This window comes from Impatiens glandulifera, chromosome 5 (assembly GCF_907164915.1).
Source record: "Impatiens glandulifera chromosome 5, dImpGla2.1, whole genome shotgun sequence".
In the NCBI taxonomy this organism is placed as follows: domain Eukaryota; kingdom Viridiplantae; phylum Streptophyta; class Magnoliopsida; order Ericales; family Balsaminaceae; genus Impatiens; species Impatiens glandulifera.
This window is the reverse complement of record NC_061866.1, coordinates 4,809,022-4,815,021: the sequence shown is the minus strand read 5'-3', so window position 1 is coordinate 4,815,021 and position 6,000 is coordinate 4,809,022.

Here is a 6,000-nt window from a genome sequence, read left to right as displayed (position 1 = left end):
TGATTACACCTTTTAACATGATCTTAGGCCCTAACTCACCATCCATGGACGAACCTTTAGATTTTTTAATCAGTGGTTGCGTTACTTAAGCCAACATTCTCTCTATGGATGAACCTTTAGGTTATCTCACCAATGTTTGTTTATTCCAGCCGACAATCTCGCTTCTATTTCCTCCACCACTATTATATGTTATCCTTCAAGTAAAATTCACATCCACATATAATAATTATTTTTAAAGAGTTCATGGTCTTAAGTATTATATGACCCCACAAATTTATATCCTGTTCCATAGTAGCCTATGTCAAGGGACACATGACAATATAGAGGGACTATCACTGGGAAGCTCGTGATTCAATGAGTTTCAACCTTGGTTTGCGTGCCAAGCATCTTTTAAAATATTTTGAAAATACCTAGAGTGGTGAGAAATTAATTATATAAAATAATTAATTCTTTGTTCAAATTTTAATAATTTGGGAGGCTAAATAACAATTTAACTTAAACCTGATTTAAATTAATTAAACATAACTAATTTAAAAATTATTTATTTAAAAATTATTTATTTAAAAATCAGAGTCTCTAGGAGATTTTATGAAAATCAATAAAATAATAGGTGTACAAACGTATTTATACTAGAGTTTCTGAAAAAATGGTGGTTCGTTGTTTGTTTACGCTTAGAAAAAGGGCTTTCGCGTTATGTCCTCCGTGCCTGCCTAAGGACGGTTTTTAAAAATTCTTCTAAAATAAACAAAGTCTAGCTTTTATAAATCCAATTATAACATTTATTACCTTTAATTAATAATTCAAGGGTCATGTGTATGGATAGGTTTTAAATAATTGTACAAAACTTTTTAAAAGGGGATGTGTACCTGTTGTGTTGGTGTTCAGATTTAATAAAATCTGAAAATATTAGAGGAGAATGTTAGAATTTAAAAATAAATTCCAAACGGGTCCTTATCCAAAACATTGGTTTAGGAAACATCTTAAAAATATAAAAAAATATCATTTTCTAACATTTCGGGATTATTTGAAAAAGGGTTCGGGTTCCAAAATAATAAAAATAATTTTGGATTTTGAAAAGTAGAACCAAACAGGTGCAACCCTAAGGTTTGGGTTCGGTTTGGCCAATCTAGGCTCGATCGGGCTTGGTTAAGACCGGTGTGGTTCGGACCATGGCTTAGTTGCATGGGCCAAGGGACCAGAGAGCTGTTGAGTTATGGAGCCTACACTTATAATAAACTCTACATTGTTAATTAGAGTTTATTGGGTTTGTATTTTGTTTTGGGCTAGAGCCTGACCAACAATTATTTAAGATTATTACCTGAATGTTTACCCTATAAATATGTGATTTTTAAGAATTTACACAAGTGAAGACATAATTCTAGAGAGATAAAGTGTGAGGCAAAAACTTTGTATTCCTTCTTCTTTTTCTTCATAATGAAATCTAGTGGCGGCTGAAGTGAACGTAGCTCATTTTGAGTGAACCACTATAAATTTGTGTCTTCTTGTGTTCTTCTTTCTTGAGTTTTTTACAGATCGTTTCAAACAGGTCGGATTTAAAAGATACAAATCCTAACAACTGGTATCAGAGCTGCTAGGCTATATCTGAGCATTGGAAACGATGGCAAGTGAGAATAGTATAGGACATGAGATTGAAAGATTCGATGGGACAGATAATACCTTCTAGAGAATGCAGATTGAAGATTATCTCTATGGAAATAAGCTTCATGTTATTTTGGTGACAAACCAAAGAAGATGGATGAAGCTGAATGGAAACTCCTTGATAGACAGGTTTTGGGAGTTGACCAATTGACGCTAGCCAAGACGGTTGCTCACAATATAGAAAAGGAGAAGACCACCATGGGTCTGATGAAAGCTCTTTCTGATATGTACGAGAAACCATCTACTAACAACAAGGTACATGTAATGAAAAGACTCTTTTACTTAAGAATGGTTGATGGTACTTCTATCACTACTCATTTGAACGAATTCAATACAATTGTGAATCAACTACTATCTATTGAGATTGATTTTGGGGATGAAGTTATTGCCCTGATTTTGTTAGCATCTCTACCAAATAGATGGGAACCTATGAGGGCAACAATTAGTAATTTAGTTGAAAATGCCTAAAATTTGTTAAAGTTAGAGATCGGATTCTTGCTGAAGAGGTTCGTAAAATTGATTCTGGTGAAACGTTTAAAGGTTCTGCTCTGAATGTGGAAAACAGAGGCATAGGTAATGATAGAAATTCTAACCGAGGTAAGAGAAGATCTATGTCGAGGAGTAGGAGGAGTGAGTCAAAGTCTGAGCAAAAATTTGAGTGCTGGAATTGTGGTAAACAGGGTCATTTGAAGAGGAATTGTAAAGAACCGAAGAGAAATAATGATGATAAAAATGATGCAGCCAACGTTGTTACAGAAACTGTCACGGATGCGTTACTTCTGTATGTTGATAGCCCGATAAATTCATAGGTTTTAGACTCGGGAGCGTCTTTCCACACCACTGTCCACAAAGAATTAATGGAGAATTATGTGGCTAGAAACTGTGGGAAAGTTTATCTCATAGATTGTGAGACATTGGATATTGTTAGCATGGGTGACATCAAATTGAAGATGACAAATGGTTTTGTTTAGAAGATTAATAAGGTGAGACACATTCCAGGTTTAATGCACAATCTGATTTCTGTTACACAACTTGATGAAGAAGGTCACAATTTTAGTTGTGGTAATGGTGTGTGGAAGGTGACTAAATGAGCAATAGTTGTTGTTCGAGGTCACAAAACTGGAACATTATACACGACTTCAACTTGTAGAGAAACAATTGCCACTGTAGTTGATGACTCGAAGAATAGTGAGTTGTGGCGTTGCAGGTTGGGCCATATAAGCGAAAAAAGGATGAATTTTTTTTGAAGAAGGAACAGATTCCAGAACTAAAGTCTGTTGAACATCAGTTATGTGAAAACTGCATTCTTGGAAAACAGAAACGGGTGAGTTTCTTAAAGATTGGGAAAGAGCTCAAGAAAGAAAGGATAGAGTTGGTACACACTGATGTGTGGAGACATGCACCTATTTCTTCTATTGGCGGATCACAATACTACGTGACGTTTATAGATGATTCGACAAGAAAGGTATGGGTATATTTATGAAACACACAAGTGAAGTATTTTCTATTTTCAAGAAATGGAAGGTTTTGGTTGAAAATGAAACAAATCAGAAAGTTAAGTGCTTGAGATCCGACAACGGAGGTGAATATATCAATTCAGATTTATAAGAGTATTGTGTTGTGAATGAGATCAGTATGGTGAAGACTGTTCCCCGAACGCCTCAAGAAAATAGAGTAGCTGAACGAATGAATCGAACATTGAACGAGCGCGCTAGAGCATGAGATTGCATGCAGGGCTTTCTAAAACCTTCTGGGCAGAAGCTATCAATACTGCTACCTACTTGATAAATAGGGGACCCTCTATTCCTCTTGAAATTAGAATACCTGAAGAAGTCTAGAGCAATAAAAAGGTAAAACTTTCTTATTTGAAAGTGTTTGATTGTTTATTATATGTTCATATTAATGAATGTGATAAGATCAAACTTGATCCAAAGTCTAATAAATGTTTTTTCATTGGTTATGGTGATATCGAGTTTGGTTATCATTTCTAGAATAATAAAAATCGGAAGATCATTCGTAGCAGAAATGTTATCTTTAATGAACAGGTTCTTTACAAAGATTGTGTTGGGAAGGTATAAGATGGTGATTCCAAGTTGAAAGAGATTGGTATGGTCGATTTGAGAGAATTTTCAGCTGAATATATGCCGACTATCGAAGAAGACCAATGTGTTGTTGAAGATGAAATCGTTGAGAACGTGGCCCTAGAGGCAAATCATAAAACACCGGTTATACAGTTGAGAAGATCATCAAGGAATCGAAAACCAGTCGAGAGGTGGTCTCCATCTCTGAACTATATATTGTTGACAGATAGAGGTGAATCTGAATGCTATGAGGAAGCAATACAATTTGATAAATCGGTTAAGTGGGAGTCTGCGATGAAAGATGAGATGGACTCTTTGACGTTGAATCAGACTTGGGATCTCACCGAGCTATCAAAGGGAAAGAAAGAACTTCACAACAAATGGATCTTCAAGATTAAAGAAGAACATGATAAAACCATGAGGTACAAGGCAAGATTGGTTGTGAAAGATTTTCAACAGAAAGAAGGTATTGAGTGCAATGAGATCTTCTCTCTAGTAGTTAAATTGATGACAATCATAACTATTTTGAGTTTGGTTGTGAAAGAAGACCTTCATCTTTAATAAATGGATGTCAAAACTGTTTTTCTTCATAGTGATTTAGATGAAGAGATTTATATGCGACAGTCAGAAGGATTTGAAATCAAACGAAAAAGATGAGCTTGTGTGTAAGCTTCAAAAGAGTCTGTATGGTTTGAAACAGGCTCCATGGAAATGGTACAAGAAGTTTGATAACTTAATGAAAATTAACAGTTTTCTGAGGTCTGAAGCCGATCATTGTTGCTATATCAAGAGGTTTGATAAATCGTACATTAATCTACTCCTCTACGTTGATGACATGTTGATTGTTGGAGCAATCTTGTATGAGATTAACAAGCTCAAGAAAGAGTTGTCTAAAAAGTTTGCAATGAAGGATCTGAGTGCTACAAAACAGGAAGAATTTCCAGGGAGGAAGAAGTTCTCAAGCTTTCACAAGAAGAATATGTGAAGAAAGTTCTTAGTAGGTTCAACTTGTATGATGCAAAACTAGTTACTATCCCCTTATCTGGTCACTTCAAACTATATAAAGATCATTCACCTTCAATAGAGGAGGAGAAAAATTACATAGCTACTATTCTGTATGCCTCTGTCATTGGTTGTATTATGTATGCGATAGTTTGCACAAGACCAGACATAGCACATACAGTGAGAGTTGTTAGTAGGTTCATGAGCAACCTGGGTAGACAACATTGGGAAGCAGTAAAGTGGATACTACGATACTTAAGAGGAAGTACGGGTCTCGCTTTGTGTTTTCGAAAGTCTATTATGGGTTTGGAAGGATATGTTGATGCTGACAATGGTGGTGATGTTGATAGTAGAAAGAGCACAACAGGGTACATTTATACTCTAGGAGGTACTGCAATCAGTTAGATTTCGAAATTACAGAAGATTGTTGCTCTTTCTAGTTGTGAGGCTGAATATGTTGTTGTGACAGAGGCTGCTAAGGAGATGATGTGGTTACAACCCTTTTTGCGAGAATTGGGTCAAGACTACGAGGGAAGTGTGTTGTGATGCGACAGTCAGAGTGTCATTCATTTGACAAAAAATCCATTTTATCATGGAAGGACGAAGCATATACAACTTTGTTATCATTTCATCCGACCAACTTTAGAAGATGGAGTATTAGTTCTTGAGAAGATTCTAGGGAGTGAGAATCTAGCTGATATGATGACGAAAGTTGTGACAATTGAGAAACTGAAGTTATCTGCAACTTCAGTTGGTCTTCTTCGTTAAGACACCGGATGGAAAGTCGTTACTGAACCAGAGATGATGAAGTAAGTCTCCAAGTAGGAGATTGTTGAGTTATGGAGCCTACACTTATAATAAACTCTACATTGTTAATTAGAGTTTATTAAGTTTGTATTTGGTTTTGGGCTTGGGCCTCACCAACAGTTATTTAGGATTATTACCTGAATGTTTACCCTATAAATATTTGATTATGAAGGGTTTACACAAGTGGAGACATAATTCTAAAGAGATAAAGTGTGAGGCAAACACTTTGTATTCTTTCTTCTTATTTATAGTGAAATCTAGTGGCGGTTGAAGTGAACGTAGCTCATTTTGAGTGAACCACTATAAATTTGTGTCTTCTTGTGTTCTTCTTTATTGAGTTTTTTACAGATCGTTTCAAGTATGTCGGATTTGGGGAGATACAAATCCTAACAAGAGCTCGGTCATGAGCTTAGGAGGCTCGGTACTAAACTCGGTGGCTCAATCAAAGACT